Raw genomic sequence first — 16,523 nt, 5'->3', positions numbered from 1 at the left:
ACATACTGAGTCAACACTTCAAATTTTATAATACCTAAAAATAACAAAATTTGGTTCACCCATAAGCAGTGTTCTGCTGTTATGTAATCTGATGAAGATAAGGAAACGTGTCGTAATGAGTGTTTTCAAAATCTACATTTATATTTCTCACTCACATGTATATGTGTAGTTGTACAACTAGCTCAAGTCAACCAAATGCACGTGGACTATAATGTAATTGATGGGCCTACCAATATTCCATTGATGCAAATTTTAGTCACATTTTTTTAATGCACCAATATGCTAAAATCTAATATAAATATACAGGAAAACACTAATGTACCTGTCATATATAGCCATTCAAATCAATATCGGACAGCTAGAATAAATTAACATTTCTTTTGTTTCATACATGTTTGCACTTAGGACCATGAAGAAGACAAATGTGTAGATCTATTCCTAGTAGTATGTGCGTGCTCTTGTTTTAACGAAGTGCGGGTGTTATCATTTAGTATACACTATACATTTTCTACTCAGTAAAGGGACCAATTCTTTCCGTCTTTTTTAATAGGAAATTACATATAGTTATTTTTTGATTCTGTATTACCATAATCTTACACTTGGCTTTATATTTGATATATACAAATATATTTTTGTTCGTAGGAATGAAGTTCACGCTCAGAAATCGTGTAACGAAACATTGTTGAATTACTGAACATTAGAAACTCATTTCAGAGGTCGTAATTGTCAACATTAGTGAGTTTCAAACATAATGAACTGTACATTACAAATAATGCAATTATCTCAAGCTTTAGAGGTATATAATACACGTGTCATTATCATAATAATATAAGTAAACAATCTTATTTGATACACAAGCGCTATTATTTTTCTGTGCAGAATCCTGGTAAAAATTGTATAAGTTGGTTCCTATGATACTTGTATAATGAATGTTTGGTCTTTCTTTAGCCCATATATGTTGAAACATTATATTCTCACAGCTCTTGGTCTATGCAGTGTTCAGTTTGACTAACTTGTATGTGTGTTTAAGCAACATGTATTTTACGTATATAGACAATTATTGAGGGTGAAAAATACAGACAGTACATTCTTGTTAAAAACATAATATAAATATTGAACCACAAATTCAACATTCTTCTCTAATAAAGGATTCTGAGATTTGTTAATCTTTTCACCAAAGTTTTCATTCTTCGGAAACGAAAACAAGAAAGACTCATGTGGTATAAATAAACGAAGTGGTATTTAGTTTCACCCTTTCTTCAACATTAGCCTTCATTCTCTTCTCTCTTCATATTCAGATCATATATGCCCTGTACATTCAAAGTGTACCAGCTGAAAACTTCAGTTGATAGATTATAGTACTTGTACAAACCAAGGAAGACTTTTTTGAATTTAGTATGAACCACTTCTAACCAGTGTAGATTCCGAGAGGTGGCTAAAGTCATAATACCGAGATATATTTTTATATGTTTCGCCTCGTATTCATGGAAAATAAATTATTTGTTGAATTTTTCAATGATTAAAGCCACCCACTCTTTTCTATTAACTGTTAAAAGATTCGTAATATGATATGATATGAAACATTTATCTGTTTATTTCATGACGACACTTGATACTGCAGATTGGCCTGTTTAACTTTGGCTTAGGTAACATCGAAACTTATCTGCGTCGCTGTCATTAATTGTCTTTCAGTTATTGTGATTAATTAACAAACTTTGACTAACACCTCCCGTCGTCTATGATGGTATAACCAACCAAGATGTAATCCATTACTTGGCGTTCGCTACTGCTTGTGAAGATTTATGCCAAAAGAGTATACTTTCTTAATATCTAACACAAACGTCATCTGTGAACGTTAAGTTACAAGAACAGAATTTTTATTTAAGCTCTAAAAGTAAACAAGTAGTAGTAGGTGTAGTAGTAGTAGTAGTAATAGTTGTATCTCATGGGGCTCTGGTGCGGCCTATATGATTAATGTATTCTCTCACACCACGCAAGATAATACTGATGAATCAAACCTATTTGCTCACCGGTACGAACTCTGATCGTTGACTATCTGTGGAGGTACTGAATCCTTTTATAACAATTAGAGTTGTTGGATAAAGGTAGACTGTTGAGTTAAAAGAATTTTTTTTTGAGGAAACGTCTGGTTGTGTTTTTTTTTTCTTCTTCTAGTGATACCTAAATTTGCTTAGCACTTTACATTCATCATTGTATATACATACATACATACATACATACATACATACATACATACATGCATGTTTGCATGCATACATACATATATACATGCATGCACGCACGCACACACACACACACACACATACATACATACATACATACATACATACATACTGGTTTGCAAAAGAACCTTTTTCTTAATTAAATGATTGTTTGGTTACCACGTTTTACTCTATATATTTTATCTTTTGTACCTATTTTACACATTACGCTTAATTGAAGTGGGGCGGGCAGCTGTGCCAGTTAAAAGTTTCTTTTAAGCACAAATATCACACAACAATGTACAGTAAATAGGAAAATCTTTTAGACGTAAAATATGCATAACCTGACATGATTCCTCCATCTATAGCTCCACCCATGACCACAACGATACCTGTGGACCATGTATTATACTGTAGCTACTGTATTATCAGAATGAAGAAGTAATTGTTCGCAAATGGACTTCTTTTCTCCAAATGAAGTTTTAAAAATAAAAGATTTTATATTGAAAACAATATGTGATATGCTAATTTTGAACAGGGTAAACAAATCAATCTTAATTTCAAAGACTAATAAGGCATTCAAGAAAATAAAAAAGTGTTCCTTTGTTCCTATCACTGTCAAGCGCGTGTAGCAATATTGAACTAATGGAAACACAAGGTGTAATGAACTGCAATTTTTAGAAGGCCACGAGACATTATATATTTTCACGTGGTATGTTGAAATGTGTTCAGAAGTTGAATGTCTTTCTGATGTAATTTGCATCGGTCATTCATCTAGAAAAAGATAGTGCTATGTGAACCTTTAAAATATTACGATAAAGTCGCATAATGCTCCTATAAAATTACAAGATATATCTTCCCCACTTAGTTATGTGGTCCTAAACTAATCTTTTTTGGCGGGGAGGAAAGGACATAAAAGAGAAATTGTCATATATCAATTTAATCAATGATGAACATTAATTCTTTGCATAATTATGTTGCTAATTATATGCAGGCACTTCATCCAAGAATCTTCGTGAAATATGGCTAGCAGAATAATGATTGATATACGCCATCTTCAATTCCTTTATTGAACAGCTCAAATGATACAACAGTTTCATTCCCGTAAAAGACTCTTTTCATAAGCAATCCATTCGTTTTTAAATTCTGAAATACAAATTAAGATTATATCCTAGTTTATAAACATTAGTGTATACAATCTTTAATCCTAAAATTTCATATTTCGTTGAAATAGGTCCGAGCGAAGTCGTAAAGAAAATAAATGGCAAGTGGATAATGCACGCGCTTAGTACAAAACATAAAACAATTACAGCTCGTACAACTCATAAGTAAGAATGCCATTTTCATTTGTACTAGTGAATGTTTGCATGAGCTTCCTAAACTGTAGTTAAGAGTACCACCTTTTGCGTTAGTATACAGAGCAACAGTAGTAATTCCTTACATGCTCAAAGAGAGTATTCTGGGTACATGTTATTTAATCCTTAATATGTTTCATGGAGCTATGAAAAAATCTAACTCTTTAAAGAGAACTGAGCAGATATGGGTGCCGTAAAGTGCCACATATAAGTAAAAGATGTTATTTTTAATAGACAATTAAAATTTATAAAAAAAACAAAACCATGTTAAGTAGAAATTTGAATTTCTTTGATTGAAAACTAGATGAACTAGACGATTTGCTTTTCACCTGGGGCTTGTTAATGGTAATATAACCTGCAGTATTGTATCCAAAGATAGACTCCTAAGTGACAATCTTGGAGGGTTACATGTACACATACCACTCTTTAGTACATATATCGAATGATAGGTGTCACTCTTTATGCTCAGTCCATCAGTCTTGAAATCATGAAATTATTTAATCTAAGTTTGGAAACTTCACTGACCTGCAGACCATGGGCATATAATAGGTGATACATAACAGAACGTAGTATAATAATTTCACGCTGGATTTTTTTCATATGATTCTAAAAGACATAAAATTCAAATCATAAAATCTATTGGTCTTGAAGTAGAAATGATCTAATCACAACTTTTCGATTCCAACTCGGGTCACATTTCCCCTTATCACAGCATTTAAAGCATTATCCGTTGCATAAATAAATAGCAGCATTCCTCTAAAAACTTTACTACCATTCAGTCTTCGATCCACTTCTTAACAGGTCGATATAGATGGCTGAGGCACGTTTCTTAACAGAGTTTATGACATATCATTCTGCTATCGTTTATAGATATGTTTTTTTTTCCCAAAGTGTCCAGTAGGAAAAGGATACTGGAAATGTAGTTCTTAACTATTGATGTATATTAATAACGTTTACGTCATCAAAACGTGTGTAGCTGACATTGTAAATGAATATTAAATAGGGAGAAATAAAGAGGACTCTCGTCAAGTTTCACTTTCCTATAATGATCAAATGTTTCTTCTTTGATATTTCGAAAATGAAAATGAGATACGATATTATATATTATTATATTAGTAAAACAAAAGAGAAATAAAATACATTAAAGACAATTGAACATGAGATATTATAATTTCACAGGGGATTGTCGGATAACATGTATTGGGAAACTCTTAAATATTTAGAAGAGCAAAAAACAAAATTTAGGAAATTATGTTAGAAGATGGGATATATCATGTGGGAATTTATCCGACCAAATAGATATCTTAGAAGCGTAAAATAAGTTATATTTGGAATTATACAAAAGTAGAATTGCTCAGCTAGATGTCAACAATATTCAAGCTATATTTTTAATCACAATATTAAAGTTAGTCAAGAGGAAAGAAAATATTACATTGGTATTCTTATTAATAAATGTGCTTTTAGCCAAAACAATGTTGAAAGCATGTTCTGTATTCCTTACGAGGAGTTGCTATCTAAAGCAGGTACAATGAACCGACCAGATGTATGTTGCATTACTTAGGTTTCGAGTGTGTTGTTTCTTATGATGTCATTATTCATTGCTAGAAAGTAAAGTTGTATAAAATACAAGACATTTAGATGAGACTAATGTCATCTTTTACAGACGCTGCAACAGTTGGATTTTGATATTTCAATATGTAAATATAATGAGCATTCAGTTTGGGACAATAATGTCCCACGTGCATCCAATCAAAACCTGCTTTGGCTTGTAATGTTTGACAATCGTACTTGTACTACAAATTACATAGACGACTCACGCAAATGCCCTTTCCAAGAATGAGAACAGATAAACATAACTATTTGAAACACGCATTTTAAAAGTGATATCCATTTCTGCTTTGTTCCTTGTCAACGATGAACATAGAACTTATCAAGATTTATTGACGGGTATATATTGTAAGAGCAGAATACATTGACACTACTGTTAGGTGCCTTCTTTGGAAACACATTCATAATGCAAGTGTACTTTTCAAACCCTTTAGAAACGCAATAAGCAAACAACCATTATAACTCAGGAATATAAATAGAAAAGTACATTCGATTTAATGGCAGGTAAAGAGAGGAGAACATAGTATTAGAATGATTCTCTGAAGCAAATATCTTATTATTATTATTATTATTATTAATATATATATATATATATATATATATATATATATATATATATATATATATATATATATATATATATAGATATATATGTGTGTGTGTTTGTGTGTGGGTGTGGGTGTTTTCTTCACTTATGCATCTATTTTCTTATTAATTGTTAACAACTTTTAACAATTATTTAAATACCTTCATAAGAAAATCTCCCGTCACCGTCAATGTCGAATTGGCTCGGTAGAGAATCTACTTTGTCACCGATTAATACGCTAATATAAGAAATTTACAAATCATAGATCATTGTAAAATGCCTGAATGCAAATGCTCAAGCTCTTAGATAGTACATATCTACAACATATGTTGTTCGTATTATAATGTACAATACCTGCATGCAATGACAACTAATTGAGAGATAAAAAGACACATTAATTTAATTACACATACAATTTCAATTCCATTGCTGAAAATAGAAATGATGCTTCCAGTTACAAACCTTTAAAATCCATCTGTGTAATTATGCATGCTATAGATATAGACTATATGTGTATGTCAGCCTGCCCATGCACTTCTATATATTATAATTAAAACCGTTCAAAAGAATAAGGCGGCACAATGAACCATAAAATGTTAGATTCAGCATTTCAAAGGTAAGCCAGATTGTACAGTCCACAATATATCACAATGGCATACTTGCGAATTCAAAATGTACTTTAGAGTATGTGTCCTCAGAATATACCTTGTTTGCTTAATAATGCGTGGGTTAGATAAGAACAATCTGGTTCTTAAAGTGAACTTGACTGAAATCAGCAGAAAATGTGCATAGGCGGTCTCACACTAGTAAAATAAAAGAATCCTATTGCATTGGTTTTATTAAGTATGTTTTCGATCTGACAAAATGAAAAACGTGCTAGAGACAATAGTTCCACCATGCCAGGTATGGCATAGATTAACCTTATCATATTGAAGATGATATAAAAAGACGTATACGTACTTGTACTCTTCCAAATCAATCAAACCGTCCTTGGTCTGATAGAAGGTTTCGAATATACCATTAAGTTCATCTTCATCAAACAAATCTGTGACTTGATACTCAATAAAGAAAACGTGGATTTTCGAACTTCTATAAAAGTCGCCAAAATAAAAAGGGATTGATTTCAATGTTTTAATTAGTGTTGAACTGTACACACACACACACACACACACACACACACACACACACACACACATATATATATATATGTATATATATTCTAGAGAGGCCCCTAATTGAAGTTTCGAATGGTTAATTTTAATGGTAACAATGTTCAAATCTCTGGTCTTTAGAAAAGGATGAAAATACGAAAAATATCTGGGCTGATCAGTGTCGATTATACGAAACTTTGAATTTTACATTATTGGCTTTCATTGCGATGAGCCTTATACATGTCTACCATTATAACATAATACGTCCTCAAATTAGTTTTTGAGACAAACGATGAATTGAAATGACACTTTTAGTACACTGAATGACTGAATAAATGATTTTGTAAGAACAACTAAATTCTTAATTTTTCATAAGTGTCAGTGCCATATTTTTGATCAATGCCCACATTTGGCTTGGTCGTACAATATCATTTGTCATTTTAGTCTTTGTAATGACAGTGTCTTGCGAATTATTAAATTTGCTCCTGCAAGCATATGTAATTGGAAGATTAAATCTTGAAAGATCAAATATTTCTCAAAATACCTAGCTTTGATGTTTCATTTCTGTACCCATATAAATTAGGCATAACTAGAATAGATTAATTAACCTCCTGAATTGCTGGAACGTCTTGTTCATTTTCAAGATCCCTATTTATGATACAATTATTGGCGATACAGACCTTGGATCGAGTTATTGAATACAATAGCAATCGTTTGATTGGTATTATTCAGTCAAATATGACGTATGGAGTAAAATGATGCAAATATTTTATTATATACATATCAGCAAAAGTCAATATACATTATCTGGCTGTTAATCTATGTCGGTAATTTCTTACAAAATTTCCGGTTGCGTGAACTGACATAATCAAGTAATACGTTTGCTAACTTAAAATAACATCAGTCCAATTTGAAGACGGACTTAAACTATGAATATCAACCAAATGTTTTGGTGACATATTTTATCATGGTCTTTTGGTTATCTATACAAAAATTGATGGTTTGCCTTGTTAACTGACTTTATTAGTTAGTATGTTACAAATCTACTGTAGCACATTGTAGGAAATCAACTGTTCCTAGATCGTCCGCATATGACTTGGAATGTATGTATTAGCAAATAAGGAAATACAATCCGTTAAATCAGTTGATATAACAGGGAAAAAGACATTGTATCTAAGGTTCACCAAGCTAAAACACATTTACTTAAGTATATAATGTTTTCTGTAAAAATAAATATCTAAGCTCTACGTAGCAAATTAGAGAATTCAGCCAATATGCATGCTATTTAGTTTTCTTTTCAATAAACCAGATTTTAACAGTGTCAAAATATATTAATACACTGATTTATATAACGAATCAGTAATATATCCACAAACTAGATGGAATTATAAACTGTTTGTTCGTGTATCTACTTATTCTAATTTCTAAATTGTGTGCTAAATATTGAATTTTATGTTTGTTCAGACTTTTCATGCTTTGAAAACTGCTAAACATGATCTTCATAACAACAGCGAATGGGTAAGCCAATGCATCACCACTAGATCAGGTTTTAATAAAATGGTGCACTAGGGTGATGCCTTGTGGTGATTCGCGACAACCATGTTATAAACAACCTGTCATCTTTTTTTACACTTCTCAGCTGATTCAAGCATCCTTTTTGACGTACAATTTGATTTGCTTTCTTTTCAATTATTGGTATCATAGTTGTTTATTAAAATGTAAGTAATAACACATACACTACATGTATGTGGCACACTTATGTCTTTTTTAATATATATGTATGTCAGTTGAACAGATGGTCTATACTATATTGTTAAACCTTGTATAAGATTAATCTAAAAACAGTTGGATGAATAAATAGCTTCAGAAGAGACGATCGCAAGTATAGTTACAAGCACCAAAGAGACGACTGAAGCCTTCATCTTGAGAAAGTATGCTCAATTTATATTCGTAGTACTATTAATCGCACTTAAACCTTTACTTATATATCTCTGCAGTTGACGTCGTCATCAAGAAGGGTTTGGAAAGAGTTATGCCACACTTCAGAGTAATTAGAAAATAATACCATGTTGACACATTGAACTTTATGCTTCGAAATAACATCTCCACTTATTACTTAATAGTGTCCTGAATGACCTAGACGTTTAACATAGCATAGCCAGACTGTCCACATAAATTATTAGCAGGTAAATACAACTACATCTGTTAGAATTATTACACGAAGCAACATACATGTTACTGTAAACTATTGTTCGATACTAGAAGATGCTAAGTTAATATTTTGATTGTTTGAATTGTAATGCTTCTTCTATTAATATGAGTAAAGGGATCACAGTTAAACATATACAATCTGAGAAAATAAATAGTGTTTGAACTCTAGAATTATATTGATTGACAATGTTACTGGTTATCAATGATTTAACTTTCAATAATTTCAATATCCTTTTGTTGCATTTTCATATTATATTCCGATTTGGCAGTAAACAAAAGAGGAGCAATATTTAGATCTTTTTTATCGCAGTTATGCTACCTTCGTTATCTTTACATTCTATCAAAGAGCACACTCAAACGATTGTGTTAATTCACTGTGTCCAGTTTTGGAAACGTTTCATTGTTTTGGAAATAATTGTCCTTGACAAGATTGTTTTCTTTTTATTCTACACTCCTTCGTGACCGTCCTTGGTAATAGCGGAAAAAAGTTATTATCCGCAAATCGGTCAACCAAACACGAAAATCCTCCTTTTTTCTTTTATTATACTGCATATACACTCAAACAAGTGCGGTTAATTTGCAAACAACATGTGAGTCACATTTTAGTTTCAGCTGATGTGTCAATTCTTATGTACGCAAGGCTCTCGTGTTTTAGGCTCACATCCTCTAACTTAAAAATTAACCAGGAATCAAAAAAAAGAAGAAACTTTCGACAGGTCTTAGGAAGTTAAATGCAAGTTTAACAGGTGGTAAAGGCCTAAATCTTAAACTATGGGCAATTTGGAACAAAACGCTTTCCTAAATATATAACATTTCCAAATGGACTGGCTGCTTTAAAGTATTTCATTCGTTATTGTTCCCTTGTTGTCATATATAACAACATCAACGAGGCAATCACACACCGTCACGTATGCTTCTCCATGAAACCAAAACTTACTTTTCTTACATCTACAAATCATATATAGAAAACATATACTGTAAATATTAAAAAACTGTACAACGAAGAAAGATAAATCAGTTACAACGTCTTGAATGATCCTTTAAATGCTCAAGTAGCTTATTAGTAGATACGTCTAGTTTCTCTGTCACAAATATTTCAATATTTTGAATTTACAGAAGATACTAGCTGAAAGCCATATGCCAGAATTCGTATAAGTTTTAAAGTGGCTAATTTGCATAACTGTCTCTAGCTATTGAAAGTAGTTTATGTTAATTCAAATGGTGATTAATGCGGGTCTCAGATTCAGCCATACGCTATCTATTATAAAATGATTGTGAAACACTAACGTTTGACCAAGTATTGTAAAGAATGTAATATGTAAAGAATAATTATTAATACATTTAGAACATATAGGTTTGATTATTTTTTGATATCGTTCAAAACATACGATATTTCCAAAATTCTTTTACAAATTCCTTAGGCAAACCGAAGTATGAAAATATGTGTTGAAATGTAACAAATTGATTCCTTTTCATACTCTTGATGCTGTATTTTTGTTTGTGTGGGGGTGGGGTAGGTTTATTTAGTTTGATCTTGGGAAAATAAAACAAATTCACAAACTCTCTGCAGACAGATATAGCCTGCCCACTTCTGACACCATTTGTAACAAGATAACCGGGTGGGATATTTCGGATTGACAACAGAACACGTTTTGACGACACAGGTATATATAGTTTAATGTGGTGATTTATATGAGCAGTAGATTATGAAGATGTCTGCGTATTTATAATCCAGATATTGGATTTATTTAACATAAAACGCACAGATTCAAAGATGGAAAAAAAATACGAATAAATAAGTTCAGTAACACAAAAAACCACAGGATAAATGATTCACAAATGATTCAGTAATGGAAAGATGAATATAGTTCACTCAAATAGTAAACGATGTAAGCTTTTTACTCATAGTAAAAATGTATTCGCTCAGGTAGCGAAATTATGTTGCTAAACACAAGAACGGATATACCATCTATCTTTCCAGTCCTGAATGATACACTGGGCCTTACTAACCCAAAATTAGCCTACAGCTAATAAAATACATGTACGGAGATACACTCCGTTACCCGTGCACCATATCCGCTCCACAGCTCCTACGAATCAATTTCACAACTGCTACAGAATCCGGACCCTCGGAATACTATGATCACTTGGAACATTAGACCCTCCGGACACTCCAAATATTAGACCCTCCGGACACCCTGGTCCTTTGACGACTCTACAACTGGGTCACCATAGTCACTCTTGACATTAGACACTCCGGACACTAGACATTAGACACTCCGGCACCTTAAACGCTCCGGACAAACGGACGTTTCTACACTCAGACGACACCGGACATCCCGGATATTCCTACCCTCAGACAACACCGGGCACCCCGGATATTCCTACCTTCAGACAACACCGGACACCCCGGATATTCCTACCCTCAGACAACACCGGACACCCCGGATATTCCTACCCTCAGACAGCCCTACAGCTGGAGTTGTGCTAATCCTTTAAGCAGGCCGCTTGCTGACAAAACCATTAGTATTGTAAAGACCCTTTACGTACAGTAAAGTATCTATACGTTTAGGCTTTTCGTTTTGCCGTATCGAAAACAACTTGCACGTGTGGCATAGGACGAATCGTACTAACGATTTCGAAATACAATAGACCATATACATATTCACCCTCGGGTATCGTTGTACAGCGAAAAAAACGAAACCCGAGTACATGTATTTAATGAATAACATTTACACCATTCCGTGACAGTTATCCCTAGATTATTTAATAAAGGTTTCCATCGGGAGAAAAGAAAGCCATTTTAGTGACAAACCCTGCACATATGTAACATATATATATATGCATAAAGATATACTTAAAAGAATTGATACTAGGATTGATCATATTATTAAGCGATTATTGTTGGTTAAATTATTAAATTTTCGAACGACTCAAGTTGCATTCGATAGACATTACATTTATAACAATCTTTAGAAAATGGTGCCTCCCAATGACCGACAACTGTTGAGAAACGGACGAGGATATAATTCAAAGATGATGTGCAGTTTTATGCCACAAACACTGGGATATGTTCGGTACAGTTTGAATTTTTAACTTATAAAAGTATATATATCTAAAATGATAATTAAAATTGTTAAAGAAGTACATTTAAGACAATTGTATTTATTAACGAAGCATAGTGACAATAGTTGCATTTGCAAAGGTAGACGGATCAAGCATCATTGTGGAATAAGATGCAGTATTCAGCAGAAATTATTGTAAATATCTACTTTTACATATCATTCAACAAACATACATCTCACTGTAATCCAATTTAATTCGGATTTAAATAACAAGTTAAAATTATTAGGATCCGTGCAGTCGCTACATTTGCAACAATACACTCAGGCGACCATATAAAGCGTTAGTGCCGATGGCAGTCTGTGTTTAATGCACTGTATCAATCGGTTTGTCTTAATCAAAAATTCACCAAACTTAAGTTCATAATGCGGTCACGAGTTTCTATACCATAATAAACAGTTTAGTAACATGTATTATTTGAGTATAATATGCGTTAAGTAACGCGAGGTTAAGTAGAGGGCAAGTTGACTAAAACCTAGATCTCGATAGTAAAGTAGATCTGAGAGGCTCTGATTAAATCTCATGTTTTGATTTAAATTGAAATTGAAGGCATATTTTAATACAAATAATACTGTCATACAAGTTAGAGAATTTTTAATTCGTACTCTACGGAGACACGAACCCATGCCCACGTGTAAACGGCTCCCACCGCCTTGCCAGCACACACGAGCCTATATTCGCTCATGACTAAGGACACATCACCGAAAAATGATGTTACTTAATCGGTGTTATCTGCACTCGTGTGTAATAGACACACTCGTATGACGACCTAGTAATGAATTCTCATGTATATGAAGTTATTCCGGATATATATATATATATATATATATATATATATATATATATATATATATATATATATATATATATATATATATATATATATATATATATATATATATATACATGGGCAAGCTATCAGATATTATAAATCATGTTCTGCAAGTTTATAAAGTTTTAAGTTGAAAGACAAATCGTAAAGCAAACAAAACATAGTCTATCTTAGGTGTTTATAAAGTCTGTACTTTATACGCAGATCTTCCCATTTAGTTCTATTTTAATTTTTCTTTTCAGAACTGAATATCATGTAGACTACGAGGGTAAAAGCCGTAAATGGTGACTTTGAGTTCCGATTAATTGCGCATAAGAAAACAATTTATGTGAAAACTTAGAACTGTTTTGATAAGCATTGTGCAATTTAAAATATAATACTCCACAACAGGTTATCTTGCTATATTTATTGATCTGATGATAATAAGTACAATTTCTAATCAGCCTAAATTACACTTTCGAGGTTACCAAAATATCAAATTGTATAAAATATATGTACATATTAGGTGGATAATAATACGCAAATAAATATGTACAATATGTCCTTTACACTACAAACGAAACAGGAAAGCCACAAACAATACATTTAGGAAAATGTTTTGTGAAGCCAGGGACACAACCATAAATCAACAAAAAATACTAAAATATAAAAGAACGTTTGACGTTTCAAACGACAAAAATAAAGAATTAGATAAAAAATAGTGTGAGAAGAAATGTTCTTATCGGTGTTGATTTCGAATCTGATTTACTTTAATGACCAAAAAAGGGAATATTTTCGTGCAACTGATTTTTTTCTTCTGTAAGTAAATTTCTAACAGCATTTTAATGATTAGGTTTGAAAATGGTTTCATCAAACCTAAAATTCGAACATAAATATATACAAATAAGATGCACCACGCTTAAACGTGTTATAATCTTTTAGTTAAATCTACGTGTTAATGAGATATCTTTCTGCTTCTTAACAAATGTAAATGCTATTATTATATCTTGACCTACATTTACGGGAATATCCGAGGGAACCTGTATAAAGTTAAATCTAAGGCTAGACGTGGTAGTTAAGTAAACCAATTCCCGATGTCCCTCTTTCTTCATAAGTGATTTTTTGCGGCATCGGTAATTTATAATCCTGCATAAGTCAATTATGCGAAGCCAATTATGCGAACTCTGCTACGGTAGGTCATTTAAAATCAAACACTACTGCTCTGGGTTGATCAAGACAAAACATATAAGTGACAAACCAAATAATAAAACTATTCTAATTACCAGTAGCCTGACATTTGCTTCTGAAGCGATTTAATATCTCAGAAAAAATTTGACAATTTCCCAAAGTTGTATATTACCATGTCATCCCTTTGTAATATTTTCAGATCAAAATGAAAATATGTGTCATGCACTTTAACGATGAAAGAACCCATGTTTCTACCTATATTAGCAGATGGAGTGGTAACCCGACAATACATTCAATTATATCAACAAGTATAGTCATTTTGATTTTCAATTATTAGAATAACATCAAGTCCGGTTGAAATTCCGATTTTGATAGCGAAATAAAGATGTATTGATTTTGAAGTTACTATTCGATAAACTGTTGGACGATTTTACATACTCTTAAACTTTCTTTCGTTTAGTTCTTATATACGACGGTAAACGCGCATGTAGCTCGACAGTCCAAATTCCGATGCACACAGGCGGTTGCAGGTGGAGCATGGGACACCGGTGGTTGGGGGAGGCTGGGATAGAGATATGTGACGTCTCTCACGAACTGCAGCAAGACTCTGGCGGCGTTCAACCTCGAAGGTGGAACAGGCTTTACTAATCAGGGCTCGCAAGTGGCGTCTGTCTGAGGCAGCTAGCTCGAGCTGGTCGGGTTGAAGGTTTGTCCATTTAATGTGATTCTTATGTTTGCTATATAAACCCAGAAGCTTGTGACATATTTTGACAATTGGAATTTTGAAACTTTCTTTAGCACAATACAAGCGATTGTACCTTTATATCCAGTTGCATTTGTCTTGTAATTTTATCAGCAATCCGCAAATCATTTTCACAATCTTTCCTTGAAAATATATAAATAGTAAATGATTTTCTAGAACATACAGCGATATTTAATTTAACCTTTTGATGAACGACAGTCAACTTTGAGTTCATGAACCTTCTAAGTAATTGTTACTTGTACTATATTTATAAATACATTTTGTTTGAGGATGCTAAGCAGGTTATGTCTAGTCCATGAGACATCAGTACAAAATCAGGTCTGGATAGTTTATAGATGCATATAAACCTATATACTTTTCTCGTTTTGACTTAAAACGAACTCATTTATTTATCACGGAAGCAATGTTATGATGATATGCAATTGAATGAAGATAAGGATCTGCCTCTTGATTGGTTTTTGAGAAAACTATCTTTCTTCAGTTCGCCTACATGTTTTTAAATGTAGTTAATATCAAACAAACACAGCAAGAATATTTTATTGTTGGTGGGATCGCAATTGTACTGCTCCTTGCTCAGTGTAATGAAAATATTGTTCTGCAACATTATTCACCTATCTGATATTCATTTTAAAGAAAACATTCATTTACGGTTTATCGATACACAACCCACAGTACATTTTGCATAGGCATTTATCACTATCAGAAATTTAGTTGATTTCGTAACTGCTCTTTCTTTCTGAAGCAAACACTTCTGAGTGGATATATTGTATACGTTACATAGTTTTGTCATGTTTAACAATGTTATCTACACTAATTTTTGAAATGACTATAATTGGTAATATCGTATTAGCTTCGTTTTTATTGCCTGTTTATCAGGTTTGTGTCATGTTCGCTGGCTGCGAGTGATGCTGTATTATGCTTTCCTGTTCATGTTTTTGTCAGCTGTATCATTTGACAGCTATATGCATCTCTAATGCATCTTAAAATGATTATTTACTGACGAACTATATACAAGGTCCTGAAGATCACTTCTCCTTCTTTACGAACCTAGACCTCAGAAATACCTTTTCAGATGAAAATAACTTGAAGATCAGGTCGGCTCTATTTAGCATTACGATCGGAATTGCAAGACGACGTGTGGTTGTTCTTGGCAACTGATAGCGAAATAACAAAATATGTTTGGTGATAAAAAGAATTTAAGGACACGTTATCACACAGTGTACTATCATCGGTAAAGTCATGGGATCCTCCTTCGCTAAGGTGCGTGACATACACCTTATTTCGTTTTGATTTGAAAATATTGCTTTGGGATAACTTGGTAATATGCATAATTCAGAAATTAAATTATTTTTGAGACATTAAACTGGATCAGAAGCATGTATATGGCCATTAATATTTAAAATATTTTTGTTACTTAAGTATGTCACTTTTACTTATATGGTTTCTGTCTCGACAAATTGAGAGTACGAGAATTTTTTTCCTTGGTTTAAACAACTTACTCAAAC

Source organism: Sinohyriopsis cumingii, chromosome 14 (assembly GCF_028554795.1).
Source record: "Sinohyriopsis cumingii isolate HCF-2022 chromosome 14, ASM2855479v2, whole genome shotgun sequence".
NCBI lineage: Eukaryota > Metazoa > Mollusca > Bivalvia > Unionida > Unionidae > Sinohyriopsis > Sinohyriopsis cumingii.
Note: the sequence above shows the minus strand (reverse complement) of the source record.